General features: G+C 43.9%; 1 pseudogene across 1 annotated transcript in view; it reads left to right on the top strand.

Annotated features, from left to right (window-relative positions):
* LOC144592079 (calcium/calmodulin-dependent protein kinase type IV-like) overlaps positions 1-17,737 on the top strand; it is a 70,894-nt pseudogene that overhangs the window by 4,859 nt on the left and 48,298 nt on the right. Inside the window, exons 2-4 of the transcript XR_013547066.1 lie at positions 2,824-2,902; positions 10,512-10,574; positions 13,716-13,798. The product of XR_013547066.1 is annotated as a calcium/calmodulin-dependent protein kinase type IV-like (transcript). The remainder of the gene's footprint in view (positions 1-2,823; positions 2,903-10,511; positions 10,575-13,715; positions 13,799-17,737) is intronic.

Below are 17,737 nucleotides of genomic sequence, written 5' to 3'. Positions count from 1 at the left end.
GGATACTCGTATGCCCTTGAGTACCACAAAATTATCAATTTTCACAATATAGTAGATGTGTCTCTTTATACGGTTCATTAGTTAAATGTTGGTATAGCAACAAGACTATAATTTACAAAAATAATGCAGATGGAGACCTGCTTTGTTAACCAGAAATTCTGTAGTACAGTCATTAATTTTTTAATTTGACACAATGCTGTGTATTAGGTTTTTTTGTATAAGGAAGTACAGGCTAAAATAAAGTTTGCACTCCAAATGGGGCTTCTTATTCACTTGCTCTTTCAAATCATTATTCTGTCACTAGACGTTCAAAGTAACGCCAACATCCTTTAACTTGTTTCGTGTATAGCCCGCTGCAAATAATTTTGGGCCAACATCTTTACAACCAACACATCAGAAGAAAGCTCTACACCACTGCTACATCTTGTCCTAAATAGTGCTGGACAATGAAACAATTAGGAGAAATAAGCTTCATGAGTCTCTTTCCTCAATGAAATAACAAGACTTCACATTTGAGTGTCGCAGTCAAGTCTGAAGCATTTCCTACCGCGTTCGGCCAGAAGTACTGATCTGTTGACATTTGGCCACTCTGAGAGACACTAGCATCACAGAAGTCTGTTTTAAGCCACTTTGATTTGCTCCACATTATCAAAAAGAGAGTGGGAGTTCTGTGAACAGCAAAGGCTATGAAAAAGCATCCTGGTTGATTACCAAAACTTGCACTTCAGATCTATCTGAGCTTCTATCATAAGAATATGTGTGAAGCACATAAGGGTCATTCTCTTTTCTCCTGTTGGGCAGAAGATACAAACGCTTGAAAGTACTACCAGATTTAAGACCAGCTTCTTCCCTGCTGTTGTCAGGGCCCTGAATGGACCTCCTGTATGCTAAGTATGAATTCCTGACCATCCAATCTACCGTGCGGCAATTTTTGCAATTTTCATCTCCACATTAGAGCTGTATTACGATTTTCTGCATTCTCTATTTATTTTCTGTTTTGCACCACCTGATGTTCTTGTGTATGGTATGATTTGCCTGGGTAGCACGCCACATTAGGTTGTCATTGTACATGTAACAATAACAAACTAATACCAAGACCACTTTGTATTTCTGCAAATGTATTAATATTATAATTGTAGTTGTAATTAATTTATTTGCTAAGTATGTAAAAACATACAAGGAATTTGATTTTGCCATACAGTCATACCAAAAAAGCAACAAGACACACAACTACATAAAAATTAACATAAACATCCACCACAGCGCATTGTGATGGAAGGCAATAGCGTATTATCTTCTCCCCTCTTCTCCCGCGGTTGGGGCAGTTGAACCATCCGCAGTCAGGGCGATCGAAGCTCCCACGTCGGGGCAACCGAAGCGCCCGCGATCGGGGTGATCGAAGCTCCTGCGGCTTGGAGCTCCCGAAGTCTGTCCCTAACCAATGGACTGCGAGCTCCACGATATTAAGTCTGCAGGCTCCCACAGTTGGGGCTCCCGAAGTCGATCCCCAGTAAAGGGACCACCAGCTCCACGATGTTAGGCCGCAGTGCGGATGGAGATACGATACAGAAAAGTCACATCTCCATTGAGGAAAAAGATTTTAAAAGTTTCCTCCACCCCCCAAATAATACAAAACAAAAGATACATTAAAACATACCTTTAACAACAGATTAAAAACAACAAAACAAAAAAAAGACGAGACTGACTGTTGGCGAGGCTGCTGTTGTACAGCACCACCTGGTAAAAATAAATGTATTAATGTAAAAATATTATAACCAATGGCAGCTTTGAGAGTTTGCTCCCATGGCATTTTAATATTAATTCTCAGGATGTTGTTAACATTGCTTATTTCAGTCAAGAAGTAGTAAGATTTCCCAACAGGCCACTGCTTTACTGAAATAAGTAGTCATGTGGTGGAAAGGCAATTAAAAAGACCTCTTGTAAGTCTTGCATGTAGTGATGATATGATTTGTTTACAAATGTATGCCATTATTCTTTCAATGCAAGGCAAGAAAAATACCAAAGAATTAATAGTTTACTTTTAATAAATGTTTAAAAAATATTTTGATGCATTCAGTTTCTCTCTGATGAACTGAATCAGTATGGTGAGACTGAAATATTTAGTTCAGTTTTTTCCCATAAATTAAACCATGATTTTTGCTTATTAATTGTTAAATATTTGGTTTTGTAAATGTTTTGCAGTTTCCTCTAAAATGCTGCAGAACATCATGTTCAAATATTTTCAATTATTAATGCCAAATTATCAGTTTATCAGTTGCAAGTTAAATATACAAATTTGAGTTCTCCAGATAATTGACAAATAAAGCTTCACATAGCCCATTGCTCATTTCAATAATGTCAAAAGAAAATTTAAAGGAAACAATTTTCTGTAAAAAAATAATTATCTATAAACATAAATGGACTGAAATATAACAAGTTAATTCAAATTAATATTTAGTTCAGTTTAGAAATACAGCATGGAAAATGGCTCTTCAGCCCACACTCTGACCATTGATCTCACATCCACACTAGTTCTATGTTAAACCACTTTCTCATCCATCCTGTACACATTAGGGACAATTTTACAGACCATTTAACCTACAAATCCACACATTTTGGGGTGTGGGAGGAAAACAGAAAACCCGGAGGAAATGCCTGAGGAAATTCCCGAAGGGAATATGCAAACTCCACACAGCGAGCATCAGAGCTCAGGATTGAACAGTATCTCTGATGCTGTGAAGCAGCAGCTCTGTTATGTATCCATTTAAAGATTAATAGATTTGTTGTGTGAAGATAATTAAAACTGATTTTCTGTTTACTTAGGGGTGCTACATCAGTGGTGTTTCAATGCAAACAGAAGGGCACTCAAAAACCTTATGCTGTGAAAGTGCTAAAGAAAACAGTAAGTCTTCACTGTTTAGACAAGAATCAATATTTTGCATTGTGCTAATAGGGCAGGATTTTTTTATGAGAAGCAGAAGCAAGTACAGTGCAAAAGAGAAAAATGGGGGCACACAAGACTGCAGATGCTGGTATCTTGATCAGAAAACAAACTACTGGAGGAACTCAGCCGGTCAGGCAACAACTGTGCAGGGAAATGGACTGACACTAGATGCTGCCTGACCCGCTAAGATCATCCAGCTGTTTTATTTTGCTGCAGATTCCAGCATCTGCAGTCTCTTGTTCCCATTATCGAGGTATCCTTAGGTATGAAAATATACCAGGCATATACTTTTGTCGATTACACTAAAATAGGAGGAATTGTTAACAGTGAAGAAGGTTGTCACAAATTACAGTGGGATTCTGATCAGCTCGGCACATGGTCTGAAGAATGACCAAAAGTGTTCAATTGACATAAGTGTGAAGTATTGCATTTTGGGGCATCACACCAGGGTAGGATCTTTGCAGTAAAAAGTGCCCTGAGGGGTATGGTAGAGCGTTTAATTGTCATATGTACTGGCAACAAAATTAAACTCTTACTTGCTCCAGCTTAACTGGCAAGTTAGCACCATAACACAAACAAAATATAATAAATAATAATACAACAAATTAATAACGGTAGGTCTAGATATCTGTAATAGTCCAAACAAAATGAAGTCCGTAGTGCAACCAGAGACATGACCCAAATGCCGAGATAGGATTGTGGTTAGTGTTGTGCAGTGTTCAAGAACTTAATGGTTGCTGGAAAAAAGCTGTTTTTGAACCTGTTGGTTATGATTTTCAGCCCTCTTATTAATTCATACTGATTGTCGTCTGCCGGTGTATAGGGGATGAATAGAGACCCAGTTCTTTGAGTTTGAAGATGTTTGGAGGAGATGATGGTATTGAACTCTGAGTTGTAGTCAATGAACAAGTAGCCTGTGTAGGTGTTCCTATTATACGTCCAGTGCAGCATGGAGAGCTAGCAAGATCGCATCCGCTGTTGATCTATTAGTCATAGATACAGCTCTTCGGCCCAACTTGCCAGACCGGCCAACATGCCCCAGCAGTACTATTCCCACCTGCCCACGTTTGACCCATATCCCTCCAAACCTGTCCTATCCATGTACCTGCCTAACTGTTTCTTAAATGTTGGGATAGTCCCTGCGTCAACTACTTTCTCTGGCAGCTTGTTCCACACACCCACCACCCTTTGTGTGAAAAAGTTGCCGCTCAGATTCCTATTAAATCTTTTCCCCTTCACTTTAATCCAATGTTCTCTGGTCCTCGATTCACCTACTCTGGGCAAGAGACTCTGTGCATCTACCCGATCTATTCCTCTCATGATTTGATATTCCTCTATAAGATTACCCCTCATTCTCCCGCGTTCCAAGGAATAGAGTCACAGCCTACTCAACCTCTCCCTATAGCTCAGACCCTCTAGTCCTGGCAACGTAAATATTGTCTGTATCCTTTCTAGCTTGACAACATCTTTCCTATAACATGGTGCCCAGAACTGAACACAATACTCCAAATGCAGTAACGTCTTATACAACTGCAACATGACCTCTCAACTTTTATACGCAATACTCTGACTAATGAAGGCCAATGTGCCTAAAGCCTTTTTAACCACCCTATCTAACTGCGACCACTTTCAAGGAACCATGCACCTACACTCCTAGATCCCTCTGCTCTACAACATTCCCCAAAGCCCTACCATTCACTGTGTAGGCCCTGCCCATGTTAAACTTCCTAAAATCCAACATCTCACATTTCTCTGTATTAAATTCTATCAACCATTCCTCAGCCCACCTGGTCAGTCAATCAAGATCCTGCTGCAAATTTTCATAACCATCTTCACTAGCTGCAAAACAACCCACTTTTGTATTATCTGCCAACTTGCTAATTTTGCCATGAATGTTCTCATCCAAATCATTGATATAGATGATAAACAGTAACGGGCCCAGCACTGAATCCTGAGGCACACAACTAGGCACAGGCCTCCAGTCCGAGAAGCAATCTTCCACAATCACCCACTGCTTCCTTCCATGAAGCCAATTTTCTATCCATCCAGCTATCTCTCCTTGGGTCCCATGCGATTGTGGCAAATTAAAGTGGGTTCAGGTCCTTATTAAGGCAGGAGTTGCACCATAACCAACCTCTCAAAGCAGTTCTTCACCATGGATGTTACTGCCACTAGTCTGTACTCATTGATGCATGTCACTTTGCTCTTCTTGGGCACCGGCTTTAGTGATGTCCTTTTAAAAGCTGGTGGGAATCTCAGACCTTTGTAATGAGAGATTGAAAATGTTTGCAAAAACTTCAGTCAGTTGGTCCGTGCAGATATTAAGAATGCAGCCAAGTATACCATTGGGACCGGACACTAATTGTGAAAGATCTTCTGACCTCAGCCTCACTGAGATTACTATTATCGAGGGCTGTGGAGGTCCGAGAAGGCACATCCAGCAGAGTGCACAGAGCAACATCCTAGGAGTACAAACACACAGTTTGCAGAAAGTGACGTCACAGGGAGTAAAGGCGGCATTTGATACCCAGCATAAGAATTGGGTCGGTATGTTGCAACTGTAGAAGACATTGGTAAGGCAACACTTGGAATATTGTGTACATTTTTGGTAATCCTGCTGTAGGAAAATTGTCATTAAGCTGGAAAGAGTGCAAAGAAGATTTAAAAGAATATTGCCAGGACTTGAGGACCTGAGTGATGGAGAGAGATTAGGCAAGCTGAGACTTTAATCCTTGGAGCACAAGAGGCTGATGGGTGACCTCGGAGAGGTGTATAAAACCATGGGCAGCATGGATAAAGTGAATGCAAAGTCATTTTCACAGGGAAAGTGACTCAAAATCTACAGGGCCTAGGTTTAAGGTGAGAAGGGAAACATTTAAGAAACTTAAGGGGCAATGTCTTCACATAGAATTTGGTAAGCTGATCAAGGCAGGTAGAAAATAAGATTTAAAGGATATATTTGGACAAATACATAGATAGTTAAAGTTTAGAGAGATATGGGCCGAATGCAAACGTATGCGCTATTTTAGATGGGCATCTTGGTTGGCACAGACAAGTTGAACTGAAGGGCCTGTTTCTTTGCTGTATTACTCTGACGGTAAATTTAACTGGGTAAATTGATCAATGGGTAAAACTATAGCATATTGATGGGACATGTTAACAAAGGTATGTGAAACAGAAACCATTATACCATTAATGCTTCTTTCCATTCAAAGAGGTCTGTGAAGACTAGCAACAAGGAACTGCAGATACTGATTTACAAAAAAGGCACATACTGCTTAAGTAACTTAGAGGGTCAGTAAGAATCTCTGGAGAACATGTTTAGTCACTCTTCTTCAAACTGATTGTAGTGGGGGGGAGGGGAAAAGCTAGAAGGGAAGCTGGGGGAGGATATAGCCTGGCAAGTGATCGGTGGACACAGGTGAAGGGGGTTTTTGATTTGCAAATGGTTGGATAAAGTCCTGAAATGAAAAGGCAAAGTGGAAGATAAGGATAGAAAAAGTGTGAAGAGTACGGGCAGAAGGGGAAAGGGAGAAATGATGTGCATCCATTTGGGGCACAGGCAACGAGCACTCGCTTGAGCCTCAGCTATGCCTGCCTTTTTGTTGGTTACATCGAAGAGTCCATGTTCCAAATGTACGGTGACACCATTCCCCAACTCTTTCTCTGCTACATTGACGACTGTATTGGAGCTGCCTCCTGCACCCATGGAGAAGGTGTTGATTTCATTAACTTTACCACTAGTAAATTCACTTGGATTAAACTCTTCCCCCCCATGCACCCTTTCTTCCCTCTCTCTTCCCTGCGTCCTACTTGGAAGCTCACCCATTTCTCTTCCCCCTGTCCTCTTCCACCTATATTCCTTCCTCTGGCTGCACATTTCATGCCTCTTCTATCCTTATCTCCTTCTCTCGCCTTTGTCCAATCATTTGCCAATCAAACCCTCCCCCCATATGTATCCACCTATCACTTGCATGGCTTTGTCCTGCCCACACATCTCTTCCAGCTTTCTTCCCCCCCTACTACAATCAGTCTAAAGAAAGGCCCTGACCCAAAACATCAGCTATCCATGTTCTCCAGAGATGCTGTCTGATTTTGTGAGGTACTTCAGCACTTTGTGTCTATTTTTGGGTAAAAGACTGGGTTGGACTGCTGGGGAAAAAGAGTATGCTTGCAAATAAAGGGAGAAGATAGAGAGTGAGATAGAGAGAGAGATAGAGAGAGAGATAGAGAGAGAGAGAGAGAGAGAGAGAGAGAGAGAGAGAGAGAGAGAGAGAGAGAGAGAGAGAGAGAGAGAGAGAGAGCAGAGAGCAGGGGAGAGAGAGCAGGGGAAAGAGCGAGCAGGGGAGAGAGAGCAGGAGAGAGAGAACAGGGGAGAGAGAGCAGGGGAGAGAGCAGGGGAGAGAGAGCAGGGGAGAGAGAGCAGGGGAGTGAGAGCAGGGGAGTGAGAGCAGGGGAGTGAGAGCAGGGGAGTGAGAGCAGGGGAGAGAGAGCAGGGGAGAGAGAGCAGGGGAGAAAACCTAGCAAGTTAAATTCAGAATTTGGAAATCAGTACTTATTTAATGAAGAAACTAGAGGACCCAGTTAGACCCAGTGTCAATGGCTGTGGTTGGTTTTCAGTTGGTTTTCTGTCCTGTGAATAATGCCGAAGCAAGTCTTTAGAAGTCTGAGGAAGCGTCCCGATTTAAAATGTCATCAACCCATGTTCTCCAGAGATGCTGCCTGACCCATTGAGTTATTTTGGCACTTTGTGTTTTCTTGTAAACCAGCATCCAGAGTTTCTTATTTCTGCAGGTCTTTTAATCCTCCGGGTAAGGTCTACTCCTGTTGTCATGGCCCTTGTTTTTTATACAAACTACAGATTTTACAGTAAAATCTTGGAGGGTAATGTTGGTTGTGCTTGATATATTAACATGATTGCACTTACTGTAGCCGTCAGCCTTCATGCATATGTAAATCATGCACACTGAGGACTTGGATTCCATTTCCAGAATGACCTGGAATATATGGCAAATGGACAGGCTATTTGCTTCAGTCAAACCTTCCCGTCTTTCCTCATTTAAATCGCCAAATGGCAGTAAAAAAAGTGATTATACTATGGAATGACGGATGCCAATATCAGTTAGAAACATAGAAAGTAGGTGCAGGAGTAGGCCATTCGGCCCTTCGAGCCTGCACCGCCATTCAATATGATCCTGGCTGATCATCCAACTCAGTATCCTGTACCTGCCTTCTCTCCATACCCCCTGATCCCTTTAGCCACAAGGGCCACATCTAACTCCCTCTTAAATATAGTCAATGAACTGGCCTCAACTACCTTCTGTGGCAGAGAATTCCACAGATTCACCACTCTCATCTCGGTCCTAAAAGACTTCCCCCTTATCCTTAAACTGTGACCCCTTGTTCTGGACTTCCCCAACATCGGGAACAATCTTCCTGCATCTAGCCTGTCCAACCTCTTAAGAATTTTGTACGTTTTTATAAGATCCCCCCTCAATCTTCTAAATTCCAGTGAGTACAAGCTGAGTCTATCCAGTCTTTCTTCATATGAAAGTCCTGCCATCCCAGGAATTAATCTGGTGAACCTTCTCTGTACTCCCTCTATGGCAAGAATGTCTCTCCTCAGATTAGGAGACCAAAACTGTACGCAATACTCCAGGTGTGGTCTCACCAATACCCTGTACAACTGTAGTAGAACCTCCCTGCTCCTATACTCAAATCCTTTTGCTATGAATGCTAACATACCATTCGCTTTCTTCACTGCCTGCTGCACCTGCATGCCTACTTTCAATGACTGATGTACCATGACACCCAGGTCTCGTTGCATCTCCCCTTTTCCTAATCGACCACCATTCAGATAATAGTCTGCTTTCCTGTTCTTGCCACCAAAGTGGATAACCTCACATTTATCCACATTATACTGCATCTGCCATGCATTTGCCCACTCACCTAACCTATCCAAGTCACCTTGCAGCCTCCTAGCATCCTCCTCACAGCTAACACTGCCCCCCAGCTTCGTGTCATCTGCAAACTTGGAGATGTTGCATTCAATTCCCTCATCCAAATCATTAATATATATTGTAAATAGCTGGGGTCCCAGCACTGAGCCTTGCGGTACCCCACTAGTCCATGCCTGCTATTCTGAAAAGGACCCGTTTATTCCTACTCTTTGCTTTCTGTCTGCCAGCCAGTTCTCTATCCACATCAATACTGAACCCACAATACCGTGTGCTTTAAGTTTGCATACTAATCGCTTATGTGGGACCTTGTCGAAAGCCTTCTGGAAGTCCAGATATAACACATCCACTGGTTCTCCCTTATCCACTCTACCAGTTACATCCTCGAAAAATTCAATAAGATTCGTCAGACATGATTTACCTTTCATAAATCCATGCTGACTTTGTCCAATGTTTTCACCACTTTCCAAATGTGCTGCTATCCCATCTTTAATAACTGACTCTAGCATTTTCCCCACTACCGATGTTAGACTAACTGGTCTGTAATTCCCCGTTTTCTCTCTCCCTCCCTTTTTGAAAAGTGGGGTTACATTAGCTACCCTCTAATCTAAAGAGTTTTGAAAAATTATCACTAATGCATCCAGTTGCTTTGGAGTCAGAGTTATACAGCACGGAAACAGGACTTATGGCCCAACCGGTCCATGCTACACAAATTGCTTAACTGAGCTAGCCAGACTTGCCTGTGTCTGGCCCGTATCCCTCCAAATCTTTCCTATCCATCTGTGTCTTTTAAATGTTGAGATTGTACCCAACTCACCCACTTCCTCTGGCAACTCGTTCCATGTATGCTAAAAAGAATTGCCCCTCAGTTTCCTGTTGAATCCTTCTCTTCTCCCCTTAAACCTCTGCCCTCTAGTTTTTGACTCCTCCACCCTGGGGCAAAGACTCATAAGATCATAAGTGATAGGAGTAGAATTAGGCCATTCGGCCCATTAAGTCTACTCTGCCATTCAATCATGGCTGATCTATCTCTCCCTCCTAACCCTATTCACCTGCCTTCTCCCCATAATCTCTGACACCTGTACTGTGGTTATTCATCTTATCTATGCCTCTCATTATATCATTTACCTCCATAAGGTTGATCATCGGCTTCCTATACTCGAGGGAAATTAGACCCAGCCTCTTTAGCCTCTCCTTATAACTCAAACGCTCCAGACTTGGTTACATCCTTGTAAATCTTTTTTGCACCCTTTCCAGTTTAATGCTAATATTTCAAAGGTAGCCGGTGAGAAGTTGTAGACTGTTCAGTAAAACCAGAAACAGCTGGATATGCTCAGCAGATCAAGAAGCATTTGGAAAGAGAGAAACTGGGTCTTACCTAACCATAAATATCTCTAAAATGTTCTGATTTTATTCCAGATTTCCAGCATTTATAGGATTTGGGTTTTCCATTTTCTCAATTGCTTTAGAGTTACCACAACCTACAATTAAATAAATTAAAACTAAAACAGGTGTAGAATAATTTTGAGCTAGAAAACATTAAAAAAAATTATTATAACATTTATATTATGGAAAAGCTAAGTTATATTTTACTTTCTACTGTTTCACAGGTAGATAAAAAAGTAGTTCGAACTGAAATAGGAATTCTACTTCGACTCTCCCATCCCAATATTGTAAGTATGATTAACTATATTCACCATAATATCCAACTTTCTCATTTATTAATGCAATTGTCCATCTTTTTCTTTAATGTACATAAATGATTTGTATTTATATAGTGCCTTTCTCCATCTTGTGATGTCCCAAAGCAAGATATACCCAACAAAATACTTTTAAAGCATTTTAATATTAGAACTGTGGCTGCAAATTTGCACACACAAAGGACAGCATTTGGGTAATCTTTTTTTAGTAATGCCGTTTTATTGATTGATTTAACATTAATAATTTAAAGTATCAGTTATAAGTATTGTATGCTCTGAAATGCTGGACTTAAGTTGAGTGCTCACTATCCAATTAAATATATTTAGTGTGTAAGAAGGAACTGCAGATGCTGGTTTAAACCAAAGATAGACATAAAAAAGCTGGAGTAACCCAGCGGAACAGGCAGCATCTCTGGAGAGAAGGAATAGGTGCTGTTTCAGGTTGAGACCCTTCTATTTAGTGTCACTTTGGTACAAACTCATACTTATAAACATTGGGACTTATTACTGCACCATTCCAAATAGAAGAACAGGGAGAAACAGGGTTTTCCACTTTATTAGTATATTAGAAGTCACTGCCTAATATTTTCTTATTTTTCCTTTTGAGAAGAAAATCATTTTGTTAGACCTTTGATCTTCACTGAAAACTAGATTAACACGTCTTTCGTTGATACGAAAGGAAATGCATTTATTACCCAAAATGTTGTAATAATGTTACCGCCTTTGGCAGTAAAATTCAGAAATCAACTGCTCTGTCTAAAAAAAACTTGTCCTCAATTCCCTTTAAAACATCTTGCTCTCACCTAAAAGCTATGCCTTCTGGTTTTTTGATATCCCTTTCATTGGAAACATACTTTGACTGTCTACCCTAACTATTGCCTCTCATAACATTCTGGGGTGAAGGAGGAGGCAGTGGCGGGAAGTGGGGGAGGAGGGGGGGCGGGGTGGGTGGTTGGAGAGGGGCTGAGAGGACAGAGCAATGGGAGAAGGAGGAGGCAGTAGCGGTGGAACCGGCAGTGGATAAAGGGGAGTGAGCCCTACAGTGACCGAGCGCGTCTTGTTGGTGGCGCTGTCTTGAGGAAAGCACTGTCTCCAAGGGCAACAACTTTAGCTGTAACAACAGCCGTGTCATGGGACCGTTCCGTGGGTGAAGAAGTGCTCGCTGCTGCACCTTGAGAGTGGAGGGAGGCGTCGGACGCCTGGGCTCTAAACGGCTGGGGAGACGTGGGTCAGCAGGTCTCTCCGCTATATCCAAAATCCGTTATAAAGGGGTCTTAAAACGAGGATTTAGTGTATAATATAAAAGGCAAGTGATCCACATCATGTGGAACAAACTGCACACAACCTTTCGATCATTATAACTCGTGCTGACAATTACTCTGTTTTCTGCAATTTAACCAGATTTTAATCTACCACTTTTTCTTGGATCCACAGTAAAGGTGCTAAATGCCTTTAAAGGTTCTGGTTTTTTTTCAAAGTCACATTCCAATAGTTCACACTCTTTTGCCTTGATATATATCGTCCTCCTCTTGCAAAAATGTAGCTGCAAAGTACTCATTAAAAGCTTTTACCTTTTAGTCCCTAACATAGACTACATTTCTTTTTATCTTCTTACCCATATTTATTACTGGTCTTTGGGATTTAAAGTGCCCTCTGTGCTTTATTAATTTAATTTTAATTTTATTCTGTACCCTTTCGACCCACGTTAAATTTCTGTTATGTTAAGCTGTCACTGTATGTCCTAAGGTTCTCTTTTTTGTCTTATTTTGCTCCGTATGTTAAGAACATAGAACAGAACAGCAGAGGAACAGGCATTTTGGCCCAAGATGTCTGTGACAAATAAAGCGCTAACTCAAAGTAATCCCACCTGCCTGCATTTATCCATATCTCACAATTCTGGTGGCACTGTGATAGAGTTGCTGCCTTACAGTGCCGGAGACCTGGTTTCAATCATGATTATGGGTGCTGTCAGAATGAAGTTTGTACATTTTCCCAGATGGGTTGTCTCTTGGGTAGAGCTACAGATTTGCATCCCAAGACCACGCTGTCAATGCTGTTAAGAGTCCTGTCATTAATCATATATTTTCCACCCTGTATTTGACCTCCCAAAGTGAAACGCCTCATACTTGTTCGAATTGGACACCAATTGTTATTTCTCCAACTGCTCTGTATCCTGCTATATCTTCGACAACTGTCTTCACTGTCTACGACTCCAAAGTTCTTATTCATGTGAAACACCACTAGTCACAAATGACCAGTCAGAGAAATGACCCTCCACCACTATGACCAAATCAGTTTCGAATCCAGTCTACCAAGACACCATGGATCCCATGGGTCTTAAACCCCTGTCCCAGTTCGGCGATTTTTTAGGCGACTACAGGCGACTAGGCTGTTGCCACACGGTCGCCGGGGTGTCACGTGCATGGTCATGAGTAGTCTCCAAAGAGTCGTAGCATTTTTATGGTCGCCGCTGGATTTTGCGAAGGCTTAAAAATTTTCGGCGACTGTTGGTTTGACGCCAATGAGCGTAGCTTGACGTCTCCTGAAGTGGGCGCTGTGGTAGGTTGTTGCCAGGTTGTTGCCAGGTGACGTAGGTTGTCGCTAGGTTGTCACCAGGTGACGTAGGTCGTCGCCGAAGCTGACCGGCGAATTCCAAGTCTTTATGGCGTTTATGAAGGCTACCCATTATATTCCCATGTGCAAAGAATTTCAAGTACAAAGCCATTCATTATATGCAGTATTTTGGGTTCTATTGTTATAATTGAAAATAAATACTGAACCTGTTATCAGTTTAATTCATATCTGTTATCTAAAAAAATTGTACAATTCTCTACCTCAGGGACTGGTTGAAACAAATGGCACAGATATTTAAGGAGACAAACATATGGGGGAGAATGAAACAGAAGGTTACATTGGTAGATTCAGTTGAAGAGAGATGAGTGGAGCTTCAAGTGGAACATAAACATTGTTATGGACTAGCTGGGTTGAATGATCTTTTCTATGCCATGTATCCTATGTAATCCGATTTGAATTGCTTATTAATGAAGTAGTAAAAAAATTCCAATAATAATTATAATAAATAATATTTTTGACACAAATTAATTATTTTTATAGATTAGACTGAAAGAGATCTTTGAGACTCCATTGGAGATTAGCTTGGTCCTCGAGCTGGTCACAGGAGGAGAACTATTTGACAGGTCTGTGATTGGTGTGTTTTGGAATTGAAAAACTGCAGTTTGAGTCTCCTTTCACTTTTATCTCTCACGATTTGGTTTACTTTTCATGAAATTGATCTCTTTTACACTTACCAACTTCATAATGATACAGTTTATAGTTTATCTATCTGCATGTAAATGTACATTAATGCAATAAATACATAGAAATCCATGTTACTTGTAGTGAATCTGAGGATGTGGTGTTTATATCAGTAGAAATACTAACAGTAATTGAAATATGTTTTGAGAGAATATTATAGGAAGTAGGCATGTCGTACATATTCAACAAAAAATGTTTACTGTGTACTTGTTAATTTCCTGTGAAAGTCAAAATCTTGACCTAGAAATTCAGTGGCGTAGTACAATTTTGTGAGTTATGCAATGGAGTTTTGTTGAAACTGAGGGCACACGTCCAGAGTTTTCTATACACAAATGCAGTCAGATCTAAAAGTTGGAATGCAGGCTCAGGGAAGTTGCGAATGTAAAGTACAGCAACTCGTATTCTGCTAGAGGTAGTCTATGACCTAATTGAATATACAATGGAGTTTCCATTTCCTGGTAACCTGCACTCCATGTGTTCCTTTCTCTCTGCTTCTGATCCACCCAGGTTCTCTCTTAACTTTTCCTTTCCGGTTTTCAATTTCTTGTTCTTTGATATCCCTGTCCCACTAGCCGTCTAATCTCAGAGTACTGTGTGGTTCCAGTGAAGCCCAGTGGTAATTTGAGGAACAGCATCTTGACTTTTGATTGAGCACATTGCGATTTTCTGGAATCAACAGTGATTTCAGCAATCGAAGATCATAATCACTGCTTGCAATCTTTTTTCAGGCAGTTGATATCTATGATATTTCTGTTGCAGCCTTTTCCAAAATTGATCTTTTGTTCACCACTCTCGCCGCCAGTGCCTATAACATTTTTATTTAAATTGGTTGTATATTTTTTAAGTTAGAGAGGTTTTAAAGTTAAAACATTTCATTTCTAACCGATTTCTTGAAGGTCATGCTGAGCGTCTGACGTCACCAGGCACGGCCTCTCCTCACTCGCACAAACAAGATGGACGGCGTTAGCGGAGCCGCCCGCCCGCAATCAGGGGCTCCCTCTCCTCTCCCCTCACTCTCCCACACCCGGGGGACACGTCTCCGAGCAGGAGGGAGATGGTCGGACTGATGGTCCACTCATCCTTCCCTTCCGTCCCTTCAACCCACGCCAGGGCGTCCTCGAGTCCCCCCTCCCGCCCGGGCCCAGCGCCCCGCACCGTTACCGCACATAGGCCGCAGCGCAGCGGGCAGCTTCTTCTCCTCCTTCAGCGGCCGCTTCCACCGATGGCAGCGTCGACCAGGGCCGCTGCCACAGACGGCCCTGTCGCGACATCAGAAAGATGGCGGCCTCCTCACGCTCCGCCATCTTGTGCACGCCTCCCGCCGCGCCTCTCTCTCCTCTTGCTTCTCTCCCCTCCCCACTCTCCCAGACCCGCCGCCGCCCGCTTTGAGTAGTCCCACCTCCGCTGCCCGCCTCGAGTAGTCGCACCTCCACTGCTCGACTCGAGTAGTCTCACCTCTGCCGCCCGACCTGAGTAGTCCCACCTCCGCTGCCAGACTCGAGTAGTCGCACCTCCGCTGCCCGACTCGAGTAGTTCCACCTCCGCTGCCCGACTCGAGTAGTCCGGCGCTCCCTCCTCCTCCCTGCATGCTCGGTAAGCGCCTTTCGCCACCAACAGCTCCACGGAGGGGAGTGGACGTGGGGTCGAGTGGGTGGAGGGAAGGGTGGAGGTAGGAGGGGGGTGAGGGTGGGGGGAGGAGAGAGTGGGGGAGGCGGGGGATGGGGCAGGAGAGAGAGGGGGTAGTGGGGAAAGGGGGTTGGGGAGAGCGAGAGTGGGGAGCGAGAGAGGGGGTGGTGGGGAAAGGGGTGGGGAGAGAGAGGGGGTGGTGGGGAAAGGGGGGGAGAGTGGGGGTGGGGGGGTGGTGGTGGGGGGATGAGAGAGGGGGTGGGGGGCAGGGAATATAGGAGAGTGGGGGGTAGGGAGGGGGGGAATAAGGGGGATTGAGTGGAGGGTTGAGGGTGCTACACCAATACAGGAGAGGCTTTGGGTCCAGGGCTCCTCGGTCACACCCTCTCCCCTTCCCTGTACCGCCTTTAATTGCGCTCCCCCTCCCCTGGAGGAGCACGGCACCACAGTGAAGGAGAAAGAAGATGGCCGCTGACAGGACGGTGTCAGTGGCTCCATTTCCCCACCCCATTCTCCCCTCTCCACCACCCCCCCCCCAACCTCTCCCCCACCCCATTGAGATTCTTTTTTTTTTTTTTAAGAAACAATTTATTTTAAAGAAAAAACGCGATTTCCACAGGTCACAATGGAAACCCTACGAGGGCCCACTCGGTCTAGTATATTACTAAAACTCTGTGTCCGTGTGTTTGTGTGCAGCATAACTTTTGTCTTTCGCACAGCCAAAACGGCACACCATAGTGCTACACGTGGGGGTGGAGGAGAGTGGGGGTGGGGAGGAGGGTGGGGGTGGGGAGAAGGGAAGAGTGGGGGAGAGTGGGGGTGGGGAGAAGGGAAGATTGGGGGTGGGGGGAGAGTGGGGTGCGGGCAAAGAGAGTGGGGTTGGGGAGGAGGGAAGAGTGGGGGTGGGGGAGAGTGGGGGTGGGGAGGAGGGAAGATTGGGGTGTGGGGAGAGTGGGGTGCGGGCAGGGAGAGTGGGAATAGGGGAGGGAGGAGGGGGCGAGTAGGGGAGAGGGGGGAATAGGGGTGGGGAGGGGGAAATAGGTGTGGAGGCAGGGCTGGGGGAAGTGGGGGGAGGGGAAAGTGGGGGTGGGGGCAAGGGAGGGGCAAGTGGGGGTGGGTGGGGGGATGGAGTGGGTCAGTGGGGGGAAGAAAGGGGTATAAGGGGGATTGAGTGGGGGGTAGAGGGTGCAACAATACAGGAGAGGCTTTGGGTCCAGGGCTCACTCAATCACACCCTCTCCCCGTCCCTGTCCCCCCTCTACGAGGAATGGGCCCAACGGGTCCACTTGGTCTAATAATTTATAAAAGCCAAACCTCATTAAAACTTTCAGCTGAGAGCCTGGATCTAGGATTTTGGATACCTGTTGTTTAAAAAAAAAAGCTTAACAGTTTATATGTAAATTTGCTTGTTTCTCTGCATTCTCCGCCAGCAAAGTATTAAGATAACTAGACCAAGTAGACCCGTTAGGCCCAAACCTCTCCTGCATTGGTGCAGCACCCTCTCTTCCTCCCCACTCCACCCTCCCCACCCCTCCCCTACCCCTTCCCCTCCCCCCCCACTCCAACCCCCTTATCCTCCCACCTCACCACTCCCTCTCTCACCCCCTCCCTCCCTCCCCCCTCCCTCCTGAGGAGATAGATTTAAACTTTAAGATGTGAATAACTTATAACACCGGTATAATAAAATATAACACCGATTTCAATGGAATTTCTTCCATTAGCACCAAAGGGATGATGGTGAGTAAGGTGGGCCTAAAATCGTCGCGCTATCATGCGCCGTTTTGGCTGTAGTTCAGGAACAAACAAACAAATGTGAGTTTTAGTATATAGACTAGACCAAGTGGACCCGTTGGGTCTAAACCTCTCCTGCATTGGTGCAGCACCCTCTCCTCTCATCCCCCCTCCCCCTTTCCTCCCCCCTCCCCTCCACTCCATTCCCCTCAACCCCACTTATCCTCCTCCCTCCCTCTCCCCCTTCCTCCCTCCCTCTCCCCCTTCCTCCCTCCCCCCTCCCTCCCTAGGAGATAGATTTAAACTTTAAAATGTGAATAACTTAAAAAAAATAACACCAATTTCAATTAAACTTCTTCCATTAGCACCAAAGGGACGACGGTGAGTAAGGTGGGCCTAAAATTGCCGCGCTATCGTGTACCGTTTGGGCTGTAGTTCAGGAACAAACAAACAAACAGAGTTTT

The sequence above is a fragment of the Rhinoraja longicauda genome, chromosome 3 (genome assembly GCF_053455715.1).
Source record: "Rhinoraja longicauda isolate Sanriku21f chromosome 3, sRhiLon1.1, whole genome shotgun sequence".
Classification (NCBI taxonomy): Eukaryota; Metazoa; Chordata; class Chondrichthyes; order Rajiformes; family Arhynchobatidae; genus Rhinoraja; species Rhinoraja longicauda.
The sequence above is the reverse complement of the archived record's forward strand: the minus strand, read 5'-3'. Positions and strand labels throughout refer to the sequence as shown.